The sequence below is a fragment of the Festucalex cinctus genome, chromosome 11 (assembly GCF_051991245.1).
Source record: "Festucalex cinctus isolate MCC-2025b chromosome 11, RoL_Fcin_1.0, whole genome shotgun sequence".
NCBI classification, from domain to species: domain Eukaryota; kingdom Metazoa; phylum Chordata; class Actinopteri; order Syngnathiformes; family Syngnathidae; genus Festucalex; species Festucalex cinctus.
Genome location: NC_135421.1, coordinates 2932879 through 2955269, shown reverse-complemented (window position 1 = coordinate 2955269; position 22391 = coordinate 2932879). Strand labels below are relative to the sequence as shown.

Here is a 22391-nt window from a genome sequence, read left to right as displayed (position 1 = left end):
TAACTGATAGCGCCACCTAGTGGCAATTTTTTTTCTTACGAATTTTCTTCTACGTTTTTCTCCAAACACGTTAACTGGACCTACCTCATATTTGCTCAGATGAGGGTTTCGGCCTTCATGATGTCACAACACGAAGTTTGTGAGTTTTCGCGAATTGCTGTGGGCGTGGCTAAGCGCTGTTCGCCAAGAAAACAACGCCAGTTTTGAGGGTCTAAACATGCACAGAAACTCCTGAAACTTGGCACACACATCTGGCCTGGTAAAATGAGCAATATTTTATTGTTGATTGTGCTATTTTTACAAAAATGACTCAATAGCGCCCCCTCGAAATTTTTAACGAAGCAGCCCCGGTTGTACGTTTAAGCAAGAACGACGAATATTTTCAGGTGTATGAGGGAGCTCAAGACCTACAAAAAAAGTCTTTGTACCCATATGCTAAAATGAACAGGAAGTGAGCTACGAATTTTTGAATGTCCCATTTTTGACGATTTTTGCACATTCACAGGGGGCAGACTTTTGCCCACCTCTCCTACACGTTTCATCCGACTGAGTTAAGACTTGGCCTGGACCATGTCAAGACCTGAGCCAACGACAGGGGGAAAAATTTTGACTTTTCGAAATACTATATGATGAGGGCGGGGCATCAAAATTTGTGTTTCGCAATGAAAAAGGATATGCTTGATAACTCCCCGGTACATGCTCCAAAAAATCCCAAACTTGACATGTATGTTTATCGTCAAGGCCTGAAGTTATCTCTATGACAACATTCAGTTATATATGCAGCGCCACCTAGCCCTTGAGGCATGAAAAAAAAATACCCCACATACGGTATTTTGTACAAAAAATGTAAACTCATTCTAAGTGTGATAACGAAGTCATTTCTGAATATTCTTTTAGTTTCCACCACTCAAAATGTTCACTGGCATCAGACTTATCCAAACATATATATATTTTTATTTATTTTTGATAGCCTCTATGGACATTAAAAGCAATATCGTGAATGAAGGATATGCTTAATAACTCCACGGCACATGCTCCAAAAAAAATCCCACACTTGACATGTATGCTTATAATCAAGGCCTGAAGGTATCTCTATGACAACATTCAGTTATAAATACAGCGCCACCTAGCCGTTGAGGCTTATATAAAAAAAAATAAAAAAATACCCCACATACGGTATTTTGTACAAAAAATGTACACTCATTCTAAGTGTGATAACTAAGTCATTTATGAATATTCTTTTAGTTTCCACCACTCAAATTGTTCACTGGCTTCACACCGATCCAAACGTATGTACGTTTCCATTTTGTTTTATTCATTTTTGATTGCCCCTTTGGACAATAAAAGTAAACATTGTGCAATGAGTACAACGAGCGATGATGTGTATATACACTTTTACAAAAAAATACCAATCAGGGCAACTCATTGCCTAAAAATAAATAAGGACGCTGATTTTTGCAGGTCTTAACAATCACCAAAATCCGTTGAGCTTGACAGACACTGGCAAAAAAAATATTCTACATGTAAACGTTTATTATGCCATTTTCAAAGAAATTTTGCTTCCAATATGCCAGTACCCCAACGTGCCAGTACCCCAACGTGCAAGTACCCCAACGTGCAAGGACCCCAACGTGGCCCGGGCTGCGAGGGCCCTTTATAGCTGCTCGCAGCTCTAGTTAGGGCCCGAGCAGCGACCGCTGCGAGGTCCCTATTGTTTTTGTAAAAATTATTATTATTATTAGGGCCCGAGCAGCGACCGCTGCGAGGTCCCTATTGTTTTTGTAAAAATTATTATTATTATTATTATTATTATTATTATTATTATTATTCTTCTTCTTCTTCTTCTTCTTCTTCTTTATTCTCCGCAAACGATCGCGATTTTGGGTACCTAAACATTCACGAAAACTCACCGAACTTTGCACACTCCTCAGGCCCGGCGAAAAATTTGATATTATTAAGTCGTCATAACAATGCGACTCGATAGCGCCCCCTAGCGTAGAAAAATAAAAACCAAGCCCGGCACGTTTGAGCTAGAGCAACAAAAATTGGCAGGCACGTGTAGCACCCCGAGACGCACAAAAAAGTCTATTGGGACCATGTAGCTAAAATGTACAGGAAGTGAGCTATGAATTTTTTAATGTCCAATTTTGGCCTATTTTGGCACATTCACTGTGGTCATGCTTTTTCCCCCTTTGCAAACATTTTTCATCCAATTGACTTCAAACTTGGCATTTATCATCTCAAGACCTGAGAGAACAACTGGGCAAAACATCTTGCCTTTTTGAAATACTATATGACGGGGGCGGGGCATCAAATATTGCCTTTAAAATTTCATTTGTCCAGAAAGAGCAAATGCTTAATAACTCCCATGTTCAAGCTCCAAAAAATCTCAAACTTCTCAGGCAACGTAATAGTCACGGCCTGAAAACATCTATATGATAAAATTCAGTAATACATATAGCGCCACCTAGTGGTTACAATAAATGTCATACTTTACGTTTTTAGCTACTGTGCTGAGCTTGTTGAAGGGATCCATTTGAAAATTGGTCAGAAAAGCCTTAAGATGTTGATCATGCCCCACACCGAATATTGTAACTTGTCGCCAAAGGGCGTGGCCGCTACGGTGACGCAAAATCTGAAGATTTTTCGTGAAAATAAAAGCTGCATTAACTTGACCGAGATGATCCTATCTTCTCAAAATTTCACACATTTGATGAGAGTCCAGCCCTAAAGACATCTACTGACTTATATTTCATCTAACTGATAGCGCCACCTAGTGGCTATTTATTTTCTTACGAATTTTCTTCTACGTTTTTCTCCAAACACGTTAACTGGACCTACCTCATATTTGCTCAGATGAGGGTTTCGGCCTTCATGATGTCACAACACGAAGTTTGTGAGTTTTCGCGAATTGCTGTGGGTGTGGCTAAGCGCTGTTCGCCAAGAAAACAACGCCAGTTTTGAGGGTCTAAACATGCACAGAAACTCATGAAACTTGGCACACACATCTGGCCTGGTAAAATGAGCAATATTTTATTGTTGATTGTGCTATTTTTACAAAAATGACTCAATAGCGCCCCCGAGAAGTTTTTAACGAAGCAGCCCCGGTTGTACGCTTAAGCAAGAACGACGAATATTTTTAGGTGTATGAGGGAGCCCAAGACCTACAAAAAAGTCTCTTGGACGCATATGCTAAAATGAACAGGAAGTTGGCTACGAATTTTTGAATGTCCCATTTTTGACTATTTTTGCACATTCACAGGGGGCAGACTTTTGCCCACTTCTCCTACACGTTTCATCTGACTGAGTTAAGACTTGACCTGGACCATGTCAAGACCTGAGCCAACGACAGGGGGAAAAATCTTGACCTTTCGAAATAATATATGATGAAGGCGGGGCATCAAAATTTGTGTTTCGCACTGAAAAAGGATATGCTTAATAACTCCCCGGTACATGCTCCAAAAAATCCCAAACTTGACATGTATGTTTATAGTCAAAGCCTGAAGGTATCTCTATGACAAAATTCAGTTATATATGCAGCGCCACCTAGCCCTTGAGGCAAAACAAAAAAATACCCCACATACGGTATTTTGTACAAAAAATGTAAACTCATTCTAAGTGTGATAACTAAGTCATTTATGAATATTCTTTTACTTTCCACCACTCAAAATGTTCACTGGCATTAGACTTATCCAAACATGTACTTTTTTATTTATTTTTGATAGCCTCTATGGACATTAAAAGCAATATCGTGAATGAAGGATATGCTTAATAACTCCACGGTACATGCTCCAAAAAAATCCCACACTTGACATGTATGTTTAGAGTCAAGGCTTGAAGGTATCCCTATGACAACATTCCATTATATATACAGCGCCACCTAGCCCTAGAGGCATAAAAAAAAATACACCAATTTAACGGTATTTAAAAAAAAAATAAAAAAATCCACATGTCAAGGTTTATCATGCCATTTTCAAAGAAATTCTGCTTCCAATGTGCCGTACCTAAACTTGCCAGTACCCCAACGTGCCAGTACCCCAACGTGCAAGTACCCCAACGTGCAAGTACCCCAACGTCGCCCGGGCTGCGAGGGCCCTTTATAGCTGCTCGCAGCTCTAGTTAGGGCCCGAGCAGCGACCGCTGCGAGGTCCCTATTGTTTTTCGTTCGAATTATTATTATTATTATTATTATTATTATTCTTTTTCTCCGTAAACGATCGCATTTTTGAGTACCTAAACATTCACGAAAACTCACCAAACTTTGCACACTCCTCAGGCCCGGCGAAAAATTTGATATTATGAAGTCGTCATAACAACGCGACTCTATAGCGCCCCCTAGCGTAGAAAAATAAAAACCAAGCCTGGCACGTTTGAGCTAGAGCAACGAAAATTGGCAGGCACGTGTAGCACCCCGAGACGCACAAAAAAGTCTATTGGGACCATGTAGCTAAAATGTACAGGAAATGAGCTATGAATTTTTTTATGTCCAATTTTGGCCTATTTTGGCACATTCACTGTGGTCATGCTTTTTCCCCCTCTGCAAACATTTTTCATCCAATTCACATCAAACTTGGCATTTATCATCTCAAGACCTGAGAGACCAACTGGGCAAAAAGTCTTGCCTTTTCGAAATACTATATGATGGGGGCGGGGCATCAAATATTGCCTTTAAAATTTCATTTGTCCAGAAAGAGCAAATGCTTAATAACTCCCATGTTCAAGCTCCAAAAAATCTCAAACTTCTCAGGCAACGTAATAGTCACGGCCTGAAAACATCTATATGATAAAATTCAGTTATACATATAGCGCCACCTAGTGGTTACAATAAATGTCATACTTTACGTGTTTAGCTACTGTGCTGAGCTTGTTGAAGGGATCCATTTGAAAATTGGTCAGAAAAGCCTTAAGATGTTGGTCATGCCCCACACCGAATATTGTAACTTTTCGCCAAAGGGCGTGGCCGCTACGGTGACGCAAAGTCTGAAGATTTTTCGTGAAAATAAAAGCTGCATTAACTTGACCGAGATGATCCTATCTTCTCAAAATTTCACACATTTGATGAGAGTCCAGCCCTAAAGACATCTACTGACTTATATTTCATCTAACTGATAGCGCCACCTAGTGGCAATTTTTTTTATTACGAATTTTCTTCTACATTTTTCTCCAAACACGTTCACTGGACCTACCTCATATTTGCTCAGATGAGGGTTTCGGCCTTCATGATGTCACAACACGAAGTTTGTGAGTTTTCGCGAATTGCTGTGGGTGTGGCTAAGCGCTGTTCGCCAAGAAAACAACGCCAGTTTTGAGGGTATAAACATGCACAGAAACTCATGAAACTTGGCACACACATCTGGCCTGGCAAAATGAGCAATATTTTATCATGTATTGTCCTATTTTTACAAAAATGACTCAATAGCGCCCCCTAGAAATTTTTAACGAAGCAGCCCCGATTGTACGTTTAAGCAAGATCTACGAAAATTTTTAGGTGTATGAGGGAGTCCAAGACCTACAAAAAAGTCTCTTGGACCCATGTGCTAAAATGAACAGGAAGTGAGCTATGAATTTTTGAATGTCCCATTTTTGACGATTTTTGCACATTTTCAGGGGGCATACTTTTGCCCACTTCTCCTACACATTTCATCCGACTGACTTTAGACTTGACCTGGACCATGTCAAGACCTGAGCCAACTACAGGCAGAAAAATCTTGACTTTTGGAAATACTATATGATGAGGGCGGGGCATCAAATTTTGTGTTTCGCACTGAAAAAGGATATGCTTAATAACTCCCCGGTACATGCTCCAAAAAATCCCAAACTTGACATGTATGTTTATAGTCAAAGCCTGAAGGTATCTCTATGACAAAATTCAGTTATATATGCAGCGCCACCTAGCCCTTCAGGCGTGAAAAAAAAATACCCCACATACGGTATTTTGTACAAAAAATGTCAACTCATTCTAAGTGTGATAACTCCCATGTTCAAGCTCCAAAAAATCTCAAACTTCTCAGGCAACGTAATAGTCACGGCCTGAAAGCATCTATATGATAAAATTCAGTTATACATATAGCGCCACCTAGTGGTAACAATAAATGTCATACTTTACGTTTTTAGCTACTGTGCCGAGCTCGTTGAAGGGATCCAGTTGAAAATTGGTCAGAAAAGCCTTAAGATGTTGATCATGCCCCACACCGAATATTGTAACTTTTCGCCAAAGGGCGTGGCCGCTACGGTGATGCAAAGTCCGAAAATTTTTCGTGACAATAAAAGCTGCATGAACTTGACCGAGATGATCCTATCTTCTCAAAATTTCACACATTTGATGAGAGTCCAGCCCTTAAGACATCTACGAACTTATATTTCATCTTACTGATAGCGCCACCTAGTGGCAATTTTTTTTCTTACGAATTTTCTTGTACATTTTTCTCCAAACACGTTAACTGGACCAACCTCATATTTGCTCAGATGAGGGTTTCGGCCTTCATGATGTCACAACACGAAGTTTGTGAGTTTTCGTGAATCGCTGTGGGCGTGGCTAAGCACTGTTCGCCAAGAAAACAACGCCAGTTTTGAGGGTCTAAACATGCGCAGAAACTCATGAAACTTGGCACACACATCTGGCCTGGTAAAATGAACAATATTTTATTGTTGATTGTACTATTTTTACAAAAATGACTCAATAGCGCCCCCTAGAAATTTTTAACGAAGCAGCCCCGATTCTACGTTTAAGCAAGATCTACGAAAATTTTTACGTGTATGAGGGAGCCAAAGACCTACAAAAAAGTCTCTTGGACCCATATGCTAAAATGAACAGGAAGTGAGGTACGAATTTTTGAATGTCCCATTTTTGACGATTTTTGCACATTTTCAGGGGGCATACTTTTGCCCACTTCTCCTACATGTTTTATCCGACTGACTTATGACTTGACCTGGACCATGCCAAGACCTGAGCCAACAACAGACGGAAAAATCTTGACTTTTGGAAATACTATATGATGAGCGCGGGGCATCAAAATTTGTGTTTCGCACTGAAAAAGGATATGCTTAATAACTCACCGATACATGCTCCAAAAAATCCCAAACTTGACATGTATGTTTATCATAAAGGCCTGACGGTATCTCTATGACGACATTCAGTTATATATGCAGCGCCACCTCGCCCTTGAGGCAAAACAAAAAAATACCCCACATACGGTATTTTGTACAAAAAATGTAAACTCATTCTAAGTGTGATAACTAAGTCATTTATGAATATTCTTTTACTTTCCACCACTCAAAATGTTCACTGGCATTAGACTTATCCAAACATGTACTTTTTTTTAATTTATTTTTGATAGCCTCTAATGGACATTAAAAGCAATATCGTGAATGAAGGATATGCTTAATAACTCCACGGTACATGCTCCAAAAAAATCCCACACTTGACATGTATGTTTAGAGTCAAGGCTTGAAGGTATCCCTATGACAACATTCCATTATATATACAGCGCCACCTAGCCCTAGAGGCATAAAAAAAAATACACCAACTTAACGGTATTTTTACAAAAAAAAAAAAATCCACATGTCAAGGTTTATCATGCCATTTTCAAAGAAATTCTGCTTCCAATGTGCCGTACCTAAACTTGCCAGTACCCCAACGTGCCAGTACCCCAACGTGCAAGTACCCCAACGTGCAAGTACCCCAACGTGGCCCGGGCTGCGAGGGCCCTTTATAGCTGCTCGCAGCTCTAGTTAGGGCCCGAGCAGCTACCGCTGCGAGGTCCCTATTGTTTTTCGATCGGATTATTATTATTATTATTATTATTATTCTTCTTCTTCTTCTTCTTCTTCTCCGTAAACGATCACGATTTTGGGTACCTAAACATTTACGAAAACTCACCAAACTTTGCACACTCCTCAGGCCCGGCGAAAAATTTGATATTATGAAGTCGTCATAACAACGCGACTCTATAGCGCCCCCTAGCATAGAAAAATAAAAACCAAGCTCGGCACGTTTGAGCTAGAGCAACGAAAATTGGCAGGCACGTGTAGCACCCCGAGACGCACAAAAAAGTCTATTGGGACCATGTAGCTAAAATGTACAGGAAGTGAGCTATGAATTTTTTAATGTCCAATTTTGGCCTATTTTGGCACATTCACTGTGGTCATGCTTTTTCCCCCTTTGCAAACATTTTTCATCCAATTGACTTCAAACTTGGCATTTATCATCTCAAGACCTGAGAGAACAACTGGGGAAAAAATCTTGCCTTTTCGAAATACTATATGACGGGGGCGGGGCATCAAATATTGCCTTTAAAATTTCATTTGTCCAGAAAGAGCAAATGCTGAATAACTCCCATGTACAAGCTCCAAAAAATCTCAAACTTCTCAGGCAACGTAATAGTCACGGCCTGAAAACATCTATATGACAAAATTCAGTTATACATATAGCGCCACCTAGTGGTTACAATAAATGTCATACTTTACGTTTTTAGCTACTGTGCTGAGCTCGTTGAAGGGATCCAGTTGAAAATTGGTCAGAAAAGCCTTAAGATGTTGGTGATGCCCCACACCGAATATTGTAACTTTTCGCCAAAGGGCGTGGCCGCTACGGTGACGCAAAGTCTGAAGATTTTTCGTGACAATAAAAGCTGCATTAACTTGACCGAGATGATCCTATCTTCTCAAAATTTCACACATTTGATGAGAGTCCAGCTCTAAAGACATCTACTAACTTACATTTCATCTAACTGATAGCGCCACCTAGTGGCAATTTTTTTTCTTACGAATTTTCTTGTACATTTTTCTCCAAACACGTTAACTGGACCAACCTCATATTTGCTCAGATGGGGGTTTCGGCCTTCATGATGTCACAACACGAAGTTTGTGAGTTTTCGCGAATCGCTGTGGGCGTGGCTAAGCACTGTTCGCCAAGAAAACAACGCTAGGTTTGATGGTCTAAACATGCACAGAAACTCATGAAACTTGGCACACACATCTAGCCTGGCAAAATGAGCAATATTTTATCATGTATTGTCCTATTTTTACAAAAATGACTCAATAGCGCCCCCTAGAAATTTTTAACGAAGCAGCCCCGATTGTACGTTTAAGCAAGATCTACGAAAATTTTTAGGTGTATGAGGGAGTCCAAGACCTACAAAAAAGTCTCTTGGACCCATGTGCTAAAATGAACAGGAAGTGAGCTATGAATTTTTGAATGTCCCATTTTTGACGATTTTTGCACATTTTCAGGGGGCATACTTTTGCCCACTTCTCCTACACATTTCATCCGACTGACTTTAGACTTGACCTGGACCATGTCAAGACCTGAGCCAACTACAGGCAGAAAAATCTTGACTTTTGGAAATACTATATGATGAGGGCGGGGCATCAAATTTTGTGTTTCGCACTGAAAAAGGATATGCTTAATAACTCCCCGGTACATGCTCCAAAAAATCCCAAACTTGACATGTATGTTTATAGTCAAAGCCTGAAGGTATCTCTATGACAAAATTCAGTTATATATGCAGCGCCACCTAGCCCTTCAGGCGTGAAAAAAAAATACCCCACATACGGTATTTTGTACAAAAAATGTCAACTCATTCTAAGTGTGATAACTCCCATGTTCAAGCTCCAAAAAATCTCAAACTTCTCAGGCAACGTAATAGTCACGGCCTGAAAGCATCTATATGATAAAATTCAGTTATACATATAGCGCCACCTAGTGGTAACAATAAATGTCATACTTTACGTTTTTAGCTACTGTGCCGAGCTCGTTGAAGGGATCCAGTTGAAAATTGGTCAGAAAAGCCTTAAGATGTTGATCATGCCCCACACCGAATATTGTAACTTTTCGCCAAAGGGCGTGGCCGCTACGGTGACGCAAAGTCCGAAAATTTTTCGTGACAATAAAAGCTGCATGAACTTGACCGAGATGATCCTATCTTCTCAAAATTTCACACATTTGATGAGAGTCCAGCCGTTAAGACATCTACGAACTTATATTTCATCTTACTGATAGCGCCACCTAGTGGCAATTTTTTTTCTTACGAATTTTCTTGTACATTTTTCTCCAAACACGTTAACTGGACCAACCTCATATTTGCTCAGATGAGGGTTTCGGCCTTCATGATGTCACAACACGAAGTTTGTGAGTTTTCGCGAATCGCTGTGGGCGTGGCTAAGCACTGTTCGCCAAGAAAACAACGCCAGTTTTGAGGGTCTAAACATGCGCAGAAACTCATGAAACTTGGCACACACATCTGGCCTGGTAAAATGAACAATATTTTATTGTTGATTGTACTATTTTTACAAAAATGACTCAATAGCGCCCCCTAGAAATTTTTAACGAAGCAGCCCCGATTCTACGTTTAAGCAAGATCTACGAAAATTTTTACGTGTATGACGGAGCCAAAGACCTACAAAAAAGTCTCTTGGACCCATATGCTAAAATGAACAGGAAGTGAGGTACGGATTTTTGAATGTCCCATTTTTGACGATTTTTGCACATTTTCAGGGGGCATACTTTTGCCCACTTCTCCTACATGTTTTATCCGACTGACTTATGACTTGACCTGGACCATGCCAAGACCTGAGCCAACAACAGACGGAAAAATCTTGACTTTTGGAAATACTATATGATGAGCGCGGGGCATCAAATTTTGTGTTTCGCACTGAAAAAGGATATGCTTAATAACTCCCCGATACATGCTCCAAAAAATCCCAAACTTGACATGTATGTTTATCGTCAAGGCCTGAAGGTATCTCTATGACAACATTCAGTTATATATGCAGCGCCACCTCGCCCTTGAGGCATGAAAAAAAAATACCCCACATACGGTATTTTGTACAAAAAATGTAAACTCATTCTAAGTGTGATAACTAAGTCATTTATGAATATTCTTTTACTTTCCACCACTCAAAATGTTCACTGGCATTAGACTTATCCAAACATGTACTTTTTTATTTATTTTTGATAGCCTCTAATGGACATTAAAAGCAATATCGTGAATGAAGGATATGCTTAATAACTCCACGGTACATGCTCCAAAAAAATCCCACACTTGACATGTATGTTTAGAGTCAAGGCTTGAAGGTATCCCTATGACAACATTCCATTATATATACAGCGCCACCTAGCCCTAGAGGCATAAAAAAAAATACACCAACTTAACGGTATTTTTACAAAAAAAAAAAAAATCCACATGTCAAGGTTTATCATGCCATTTTCAAAGAAATTCTGCTTCCAATGTGCCTTACCTAAACTTGCCAGTACCCCAACGTGCCAGTACCCCAACGTGCAAGTACCCCAACGTGCAAGTACCCCAACGTGCAAGTACCCCAACGTGGCCCGGGCTGCGAGGGCCCTTTATAGCTGCTCGCAGCTCTAGTTATTATTATTATTCTTTATTCTCCGCAAACAATCGCGATTTTGGGAACCTAAACATTCACGAAAACTCACCGAACTTTGCACACTCCTCAGGCCCGGCGAAAAATTTGATATTATGAAGTCGTTATAACAACGCGACTCTATAGCGCCCCCTAGCATAGAAAAATAAAAACCAAGCCCGGCACGTTTGAGCTAGAGCAACAAAAATTGGCAGGCACGTGTAGCACCCCGAGACGCAAAAAAAAGTCTATTGGTACCATGTAGCTAAAATGTACAGGAAGTGAGCTATGAATTTTTTTATGTCCAATTTTGGCCTATTTTGGCACATTCACTGTGGTCATGCTTTTTCCCCCTTTGCAAACATTTTTCATCCAATTGACTTCAAACTTGGCATTTATCATCTCAAGACCTGAGAGAACAACTGGGCAAAACATCTTGCCTTTTTGAAATACTATATGACGGGGGCGGGGCATCAAATATTGCCTTTAAAATTTCATTTGTCCAGAAAGAGCAAATGCTTAATAACTCCCATGTTCAAGCTCCAAAAAATCTCAAACTTCTCAGGCAACGTAATAGTCACGGCCTGAAAACATCTATATGATAAAATTCAGTTATACATATAGCGCCACCTAGTGGTTACAATAAATGTCATACTTTACGTTTTTAGCTACTGTGCTGAGCTTGTTGAAGGGATCCATTTGAAAATTGGTCAGAAAAGCCTTAAGATGTTGATCATGCCCCACACCGAATATTGTAACTTTTCGCCAAAGGGCGTGGCCGCTACGGTGACGCAAAGTCTGAAGATTTTTCGTGAAAATAAAAGCTGCATTAACTTGACCGAGATGATCCTATCTTCTCAAAATTTCACACATTTGATGAGAGTCAAGCCCTAAAGACATCTACTGACTTATATTTCATCTAACTGATAGCGCCACCTAGTGGCAATTTTTTTTCTTACGAATTTTCTTCTACGTTTTTCTCCAAACACGTTAACTGGACCTACCTCATATTTGCTCAGATGAGGGTTTCGGCCTTCATGATGTCACAACACGAAGTTTGTGAGTTTTCGCGAATTGCTGTGGGTGTGGCTAAGCGCTGTTCGCCAAGAAAACAACGCCAGTTTTGAGGGTCTAAACATGCACAGAAACTCATGAAACTTGGCACACACATCTGGCCTGGTAAAATGAGCAATATTTTATTGTTGATTGTGCTATTTTTACAAAAATGACTCAATAGCGCCCCCTAGAAGTTTTTAACGAAGCAGCCCCGGTTGTACGTTTAAGCAAGAACGACAAATATTTTTAGGTGTATGAGGGAGCGCAAGACCTACAAAAAAGTCTAATGGACCCATATGCTAAAATGAACAGGAAGTGAGCTACGAATTTTTGAATGTCCCATTTTTGACTATTTTTGCACATTCACAGGGGGCAGACTTTTGCCCACTTCTCCTACACGTTTCATCTGACTGAGTTAAGACTTGACCTGGACCATGTCAAGACCTGAGCCAACGACAGGGGGAAAAATCTTGACCTTTCAAAATACTATATGATGAAGGCGGGGCACCAAAATTTGTGTTTCGCACTGAAAAAGGATATGCTTAATAACTCCCCAGTACATGCTCCAAAAAATCCCAAACTTGACATGTATGTTTATCGTCAAGGCCTGAAGCTATCTCTATGACAACATTCAGTTATATATGCAGCGCCACCTAGCCCTTGAGGCATAAAAAAAAAAATACCCCACATACGGTATTTTGTACAAAAAATGTAAACTCATTCTAAGTGTGATAACTAAGTCATTTATGAATATTCTTTTAGTTTCCACCACTCAAAATGTTCACTGGCATCAGACTTATCCAAACATATATATATTTTTATTTATTTTTGATAGCCTCTGTGGACATTAAAAGCAATATCGTGAATGAAGGATATGCTTAATAACTCCACGGTACATGCTCCAAAAAAAATCCCACACTTGACATGTATGCTTATAATCAAGGCCTGAAGGTATCTCGATGACAACATTCAGTTATAAATACAGCGCCACCTAGCCCTTGAGGCATAAAAAAAAAAAAAAAACACATACGGTATTTTGTACAAAAAATGTAAACTCATTCTAAGTGTGATGACTAAGTCATTTATGAATATTCTTTTAGTTTCCACCACTCAAATTGTTCACTGGCTTCACACCGATCCAAACGTATGTACGTTTCCATTTTGTTTTATTCATTTTTGATTGCCCCTTTGGACAATAAAAGTAACATTGTGCAATGAGTACAACGAGCGATGATGTATATATACACTTTTACAAAAAATACCAATCAGGGCAACTCATTGCCTAAAAATAAAAAAGGACGCAGATTTTTGCAGGTCTTAACAATCCCCAAAACCCGTTGAGCTTGATACACACTGGCAAAAAAAATATTCTACATGTAAACGTTTATTATGCCATTTTCAAAGAAATTTTGCTTCCAATATGCCAGTACCCCAACGTGCCAGTACCCTAACGTGCAAGTACCCCAACGTGCAAGGACTCCAACGTGGCCCGGGCTGCGAGGGCCCTTTATAGCTGCTCGCAGCTCTAGTTATTATTATTCTTCTTCTTCTCCGTAAACGATCGCATTTTTGAGGGCCTAAACATTTACGAAAACTCACCAAACTTTGCAGTCTCTTCGGGCCCGGCGAAAAATTTGATATTATGTAGTTGTCATAACAACGCGACTCTATAGCGCCACCTAGCGTAGAAAAATAAAAACCAATCCCGGTCCGTTTGAGCTAGAGCTACGAAAATTGGCAGGCACGTGTAGCACTACGAGACGCACAAAAAAGTCAGTGGAAGCCATTTCCTAAAATGTACAGGAAGTGAGCTATGAATTTTTTAATGTCCAATTTTGGCCTATTTTGGCACATTCACTGTGGTCATGCTTTTTCCCCCTATGCAAACATTTTTCATCCCATTGACTTTAAACTTGGCATTTATCATCTCAAGACTTAAGAGAAAAACTAGGCAAAAAATCTTGCGTTTTCGAAATACTATATGACGGGGGCGGGGCATCAAATATTGCCTTTAAAATTTCATTTGTCCAGAAAGAGCAAATGCTGAATAACTCCCATGTACAAGCTCCAAAAAATCTCAAACTTCTCAGGCAACGTAATAGTCACGGCCTGAAAACACCTATATGAAAAAATTCAGTTATACATATAGCGCCACCTAGTGGTTACAATAAATGTCATACTTTACGTTTTTAGCTACTGTGCTGAGCTCGTTGAAGGGATCCAGTTGAAAATTGGTCAGAAAAGCCTTAAGATGTTGATGATGCCCCACACCGAATATTGTAACTTTTCGCCAAAGGGCGTGGCCGCTACGGTGACGCAAAGTCTGAAGATTTTTCGTGACAATAAAAGCTGCATGAACTTGACCGAGATGATCCTATCTTCTCAAAATTTCACACATTTGATGAGAGTCCAGCCCTAAAGACATCTACGAACTTATATTTCATCTAACTGATAGCGCCACCTAGTGGCAATTTTTTTTCTTACGAATTTTCTTGTACATTTTTCTCCAAACACGTTAACTGGACCAACCTCATATTTGCTCAGATGGGGGTTTCGGCCTTCATGATGTCACAACACGAAGTTTGTGAGTTTTCGCGAATCGCTGTGGGCGTGGCTAAGCACTGTTCGCCAAGAAAACAACGCTAGTTTTGATGGTCTAAACATGCGCAGAAACTCATGAAACTTGGCACACACATCTGGCCTGGCAAAATGAGCAATATTTTATCATGTATTGTCCTATTTTTACAAAAATGACTCAATAGCGCCCCCTAGAAATTTTTAACGAAGCAGCCCCGATTGTACGTTTAAGCAAGATCTACGAAGATTTTTAGGTGTATGAGGGAGTCCAAGACCTACAAAAAAAGTCTCTTGGACCCATGTGCTAAAATGAACAGGAAGTGAGCTATGAATTTTTGAATGTCCCATTTTTGACGATTTTTGCACATTTTCAGGGGGCATACTTTTGCCCACTTCTCCTACACATTTCATCCGACTGACTTTAGACTTGACCTGGACCATGTCAAGACCTGAGCCAACTACAGGCAGAAAAATCTTGACTTTTGGAAATACTATATGATGAGGGCGGGGCATCAAATTTTGTGTTTCGCACTGAAAAAGGATATGCTTAATAACTCCCCGGTACATGCTCCAAAAAATCCCAAACTTGACATGTATGTTTATAGTCAAAGCCTGAAGGTATCTCTATGACAAAATTCAGTTATATATGCAGCGCCACCTAGCCCTTCAGGCGTGAAAAAAAAATACCCCACATACGGTATTTTGTACAAAAAATGTCAACTCATTCTAAGTGTGATAACTCCCATGTTCAAGCTCCAAAAAATCTCAAACTTCTCAGGCAACGTAATAGTCACGGCCTGAAAGCATCTATATGATAAAATTCAGTTATACATATAGCGCCACCTAGTGGTAACAATAAATGTCATACTTTACGTTTTTAGCTACTGTGCCGAGCTCGTTGAAGGGATCCAGTTGAAAATTGGTCAGAAAAGCCTTAAGATGTTGATCATGCCCCACACCGAACATTGTAACTTTTCGCCAAAGGGCGTGGCCGCTACGGTGACGCAAAGTCCGAAAATTTTTCGTGACAATAAAAGCTGCATGAACTTGACCGAGATGATCCTATCTTCTCAAAATTTCACACATTTGATGAGAGTCCAGCCCTTAAGACATCTACGAACTTATATTTCATCTTACTGATAGCGCCACCTAGTGGCAATTTTTTTTCTTACGAATTTTCTTGTACATTTTTCTCCAAACACGTTAACTGGACCAACCTCATATTTGCTCAGATGAGGGTTTCGGCCTTCATGATGTCACAACACGAAGTTTGTGAGTTTTCGCGAATCGCTGTGGGCGTGGCTAAGCACTGTTCGCCAAGAAAACAACGCCAGTTTTGAGGGTCTAAACATGCGCAGAAACTCATGAAACTTGGCACACACATCTGGCCTGGTAAAATGAACAATATTTTATTGTTGATTGTACTATTTTTACAAAAATGACTCAATAGCGCCCCCTAGAAATTTTTAACGAAGCAGCCCCGATTCTACGTTTAAGCAAGATCTACGAAAATTTTTACGTGTATGACGGAGCCAAAGACCTACAAAAAAGTCTCTTGGACCCATATGCTAAAATGAACAGGAAGTGAGGTACGAATTTTTGAATGTCCCATTTTTGACGATTTTTGCACATTTTCAGGGGGCATACTTTTGCCCACTTCTCCTACATGTTTTATCCGACTGACTTATGACTTGACCTGGACCATGCCAAGACCTGAGCCAACAACAGACGGAAAAATCTTGACTTTTGGAAATACTATATGATGAGCGCGGGGCATCAAAATTTGTGTTTCGCACTGAAAAAGGATATGCTTAATAACTCCCCGGTACATGCTCCAAAAAATCCCAAACTTGACATGTATGTTTATCGTCAAGGCCTGAAGCTATCTCTATGACAACATTCAGTTATATATACAGCGCCACCTAGGCCTTGAGGCATAAAAAAAAAATACCCCACATACGGTATTTTGTACAAAAAATGTAAACTCATTCTAAGTGTGATAACTAAGTCATTTATGAATATTCTTTTAGTTTCCACCACTCAAAATGTTCACTGGCATCAGACTTATCCAAACATATATATATTTTTATTTATTTTTGATAGCCTCTGTGGACATTAAAAGCAATATCGTGAATGAAGGATATGCTTAATAACTCCACGGTACATGCTCCAAAAAAAATCCCACACTTGACATGTATGCTTATAATCAAGGCCTGAAGGTATCTCGATGACAACATTCAGTTATAAATACAGCGCCACCTAGCCCTTGAGGCTTATATAAAAAAAAAAAACCCACATACGGTATTTTGTACAAAAAAATGTAAGCTCATTCTAAGTGTGATGACTAAGTCATTTCTGAATATTCTTTTAGTTTCCACCACTCAAATTGTTCACTGGCTTCACACCGATCCAAACGTATGTACGTTTCCATTTTGTTTTATTCATTTTTGATTGCCCCTTTGGACCATAAAAGTAACATTGTGCAATGAGTACAACGAGCGATGATGTATATATACACTTTTACAAAAAATACCAATCAGGGCAACTCATTGCCTAAAAATAAAAAAGGACGCTGATTTTTGCAGGTCTTAACAATCACCAAAACCCGTTGAGCTTGACACACACTGGCAAAAAAAATATTCTACATGTAAACGTTTATTATGCCATTTTCAAAGAAATTTTGCTTCCAATATGCCAGTACCCCAACGTGCCAGTACCCCAACGTGCCAGTACCCTAACGTGCAAGTACCCCAACGTGCAAGGACTCCAACCTGGCCCGGGCTGCGAGGGCCCTTTATAGCTGCTCGCAGCTCTAGTTATTATTAGGGCCCGAGCAGCGACCGCTGCGAGGTCCATCTTGTTTTTGTAAGAATTATTAGGGCCCGAGCAGCGACCGCTGCGAGGTCCCTATTGTTTTTGTAAAAATTATTATCATTATTATTATTATTATTAGGGCCCGAGCAGCGACCGCTGCGAGGTCCCTATTGTTTTTCGTTCGAATTATTATTATTATTATTATTATTATTATTAGTATTATTATTATTCTCCGTAAACGATCGCATTTTTGAGTACCTAAACATTCACGAAAACTCACCAAACTTTGCACACTCCTCAGGCCCGGCGAAAAATTTGATATTATGAAGTCGTCATAACAACGCGACTCTATAGCGCCCCCTAGCGTAGAAAAATAAAAACCAAGCCTGGCACGTTTGAGCTAGAGCAACGAAAATTGGCAGGCACGTGTAGCACCCCGAGACGCACAAAAAAGTCTATAGGTCGCTTGCACATCGTAATGCATCATGGGAGTTTTTTCTTCGGGCGCCATCTTGGGTGTCCGCCGGTTCACAAGGTACACTCGTGAGTTACACGGTAGAGCTTATCAACCTGATGTCATTTACGCAGTATTTTCACGATTTACCGGAAGATCAAAAACAACGATACAGGCAGAAGGTGTCTCTGTGTGGTGGGATTGATCCTAATTACGTCCTGACCAAGGGTGATTTTTTTTTGACGGAGAAAGCTTGCTGGCCAAATGTGACTTCTCTGGACATTTTTCACTACCTCGTGTTGACAACATGCTCCATAACACGCCAACAAATCCCTGGAGGCTTACAATTATTTTGTAAGCGGGTGGATACAGAGTGTAAACTTTAACATCGCATCAGAAGAAACTGTTGCTGTTGCACGTAAGTAAACCACATGGTGTTGGTAATTCTGCACACAAAAATGTTGATTTGTTCTCAGGCTTCCTGTTATCATTGTGTTTACATGCACAGCTGGGTTTACCTGATGTGGTTTTTCTAATCATTTTATAACAGGCAAATATGGCAGAGCGTATAAGAATAAAAAGTAACTATGCACAGCCTCCCCGTGGCTTAATTAAATTTAATGCTACCCTTTCACTAGTTACATGTTACTTAATCAACTTATTCTAAATGGTTAAGGTTAACCACTCTCAGAGGACGTATTTTTAGTTTCAGTTTCCAGTACAATAAAACGTGTTCATGGTAACTACTGAGCATACTGACAGCTTTTCTTATGATCTCACGGTTAAGGAGGCTGTCACAACACCCAATTTCTGTCTGGTGCCGGATGGCAACAATTCCCATCACTTGTCACGACAACACCAATATTATTACCAGGTATGTATGGCTTTATTTTTTGTAGTTATTTAATTCTATGTTTCATATTTTCATTACAATGTTTGTAATATTTTCAGATTCAGGCACAGATGAGTTTAACTGGACGGGACTTCTGCGACTTTGTGGTGTGGACAAAGTGTGATTGAGCGAGTCCACCCAGATCGCTCGTTTTGGCCAGCTGGAAAAGCCAGAGTTTTTTTTTCCCAAAGTCCCCTCCTTACCTGAACTGCTCGGGAGAGCATTTACTAGATCAGCAGTGGACTTCCAGTGTTCCTGCTCAGCCGCTGTCACCTACCACTTGCTCATGTACTTCAAAGATGCGGAATAAAGTAGTTTTTTGTGCTGCAGCAGATTGTAAAATCAAATGATATCACTTGAAGTGTGCCAATCTAGACTGCCAAAAGGACAGTGGTTTTGTGACAAGTGTGAAACAAGGATTATTGGGAAAACTGAAACATAGTACTGGTACTTGTCTTACATTAAACAAATTTAAAAGAGAGTAACTTTTTCCTCTGTACATAGTATAATGAAAGTCATTGCGTACCCCATCAACATTACATCATACCGTCATCAGGATGGTAGGCACCTGTGCTAAAATAAATACATTAATTAACAGTTAAATTTTATCCCTGAAATTACTACATCTAATCATTATTCACTTCATTTTTTGTGCTTTTAGAAATAATAGAGATTTATGCCATTACTTTAAGAGGGACCATATTGCACATTGAGTCAAATCCTGTCATTTGTCTTATGTATAGCTTTGTAAACAAACCCAACAATAGAATTTGTATAATCGCTGCCTTTATTAGCGCCAAACAAACAGTCGCATGTTGTCCTCCTCCAATGCTTTGATGCTCGCCTTCGTTTCCATCATGTCATTGGCAATCAAGTCGGTGTGGCATGAGATCCCTAAAGAAATAATAAAAAAAAAAAAAAGATCACAAAAAAATACGGTACCAATAAAAGGTTTAATATAGTACAGTAGTATAGTTTTTTTGTCAGTGTAAAAGAAATGTACACATTTTGTTGCATTTTTTAATGTATGAACATTGCTACAGGCAAATACTTATTTCTATAAACACTTCCAAATGTCTCTAAAATATAAGGTGCGTGTACACACACAAACATAAACACATACATTCACTCATGCATACAATATATCATGTAATGAATTCTGAGTGGCATACCAGAGTCAATGATGTCAGCAGTACTTGAGGGTACAGGTTACTGGAGCCATCTGGCTGCATAACTGCAACAAACTCTCTGCCACTTCGAGTCGTCTTTTCTTTGCTTGTCTCTCCTGTGCACGTTCATATCTTGGCACCGACTGGGCTGAGACATAGATGTTGTAACTTGGGACCCAACTTTAATGTTGGAGCCCAGTCGGGATGGTTGGACAGAAAAACGGGCGCAGGGCGACCTGTTAAAATAAACAAATATATAAACAAATAAAATATGGAAAGACTGGTTATTTTGCCGCAGTCGGGTGGCCGTGAATAAGTTCTTTAGCATGATGTGTAGGCTACCGGGGGTCTGTTTTCTTGCATCACCCCCTTCTGTCTCTTTTTTCCAAGTTTACATTTTGCCACCAAAAAACATGTTATCGGCATTAAGAGCCCAAGACTAATCAATCCAATTTCAGCAGTAAACACTTTGCACTGGCACTACTTGGGTGAAAATGTTCGATGTTAGCTTTCGGCTAACGTCCGCTAGCCAGCTTGTACTACCGAACTTGCTTGCTCATGAATCCAAAACATAAGCAACTTGCCCATATATGGGCGGTCGAAACGTTATTAATCCTCATGCATTAAATAAAGGTAAACAAGCTTACCGCTCACAAAGTGATGGCTGCACACACGAGCCCAAAGTAACGACTTCCCTCCGGAGTCCGCACTCCTCTGTCTCCAGGCCCTGGTTCCTAGTTATTTTCGGAATTCGGAAGAAAGGCCGACCATTTTCCCCCTTGGCTTTGTTCGAACAGCCAACGATGCAGCAACAATGTACCATTTTAAACGCAGACAACAAACGTGATAGATACGTGTTAGACCGAATCACTACGTAAATGGAGGCCACCCAGCATGGCGACTACGACAAATCCGAGGCGGAAGTGACGACATGTGCAAGCGACCTATTGGGACTGAAAAAGGATATGCTTAATAACTCCCCGATACATGCTCCAAAAAATCCCAAACTTGACATGTATGTTTATCGTCAAGGCCTGAAGGTATCTCTATGACAACATTCAGTTATATATGCAGCGCCACCTAGCCCTTGAGGCATGAAAAAAAAATACCCCACTTACGGTATTTTGTACAAAAAATGTAAACTCATTCTAAGTGTGATAACTAAGTCATTTAGGAATATTCTTTTACCTTCCACCACTCAAAATATTCACTGGCATCAGACCTAACCAAACATACATATTTTTGTTATTTAGTTTTATGTATTTTTGATAGCCTCTATGGACATTAAAAGCAATATCGTGAATGAAGGCTATGCTTAATAACTCCCAGGTACATGCTCCAAAAAATCCCATATTTGAAATGTATATTTAGAGTCAAGGCCTGAAGGTATCTCTATGACAAAATTCAGTTATAAATACAGCGCCACCTAGTCCTTGAGGCATAAAAAAAAATGCCTCACTTACGGTATTTTTGCAAAAATTGTAAACTCATTGTAAGTGTGATAACTAAGTCATTTATGAATATTCTTTTACTTTCCACCACTCAATATGTTCACTGGTATCAGACCGATCCAAACATACGTATTTTTTATTTAGTTTTATTTTTATTTTTTATCGCCTCTATGGACAATAAAAGCAACATTGTGCAATGAGTACGAGCGATGATGTGTGTATATATACTTTTACGAAAAATACCAATCAGAGCAACTCATTGCCTAAAAATAAAAAAAAGACGCAGATTTTTGCAGATCTTAACAATCACCAAAACCCATTGAGCTTGACACACTCATCACACCTGGCAAAAAAAAAAAAAAAAGTCCACATGTTTATCATGCCATTTTCAAAGAAATTCTGCTTCCAATGTGCCAGTACCCCAATGTGCAAGTTCCCCAACGTGCAAGTACCCCAACGTGGCCCGGGCTGCGAGGGCCCTTTATAGCTGCTCGCAGCTCTAGTTATTAGGGCCCGAGCAGCGACCGCTGCGAGGTCCCTATTGTTTTTCGTTCGAATTATTAGGGCCCGAGCAGCTACCGCTGCGAGGTCCCTATTGTTTTTCGATCGGA

At 39.9% G+C, this 22391-nt stretch overlaps 1 protein-coding gene and 2 long non-coding RNA genes across 9 annotated transcripts in view; 1 reads left to right on the top strand and 2 right to left on the bottom strand.

Annotated features, from left to right (window-relative positions):
- The window catches only part of rab3gap1 (RAB3 GTPase activating protein subunit 1), a 506336-nt gene that overhangs the window by 88741 nt on the left and 395204 nt on the right, over positions 1–22391 (bottom strand). The gene's annotated exons all lie outside the window — the stretch shown is intronic.
- On the top strand, positions 18299–19572 carry LOC144030730 (uncharacterized). The gene is made up of 3 exons (XR_013287344.1): positions 18299–18686; positions 19056–19142; positions 19220–19572. It is a non-coding gene; the product is annotated as an uncharacterized LOC144030730 (long non-coding RNA).
- On the bottom strand, positions 19778–21238 carry LOC144030687 (uncharacterized). The gene is made up of 3 exons (XR_013287321.1): positions 20977–21238; positions 20333–20565; positions 19778–20054 (listed from the first exon to the last, which is right to left on the bottom strand). It is a non-coding gene; the product is annotated as an uncharacterized LOC144030687 (long non-coding RNA).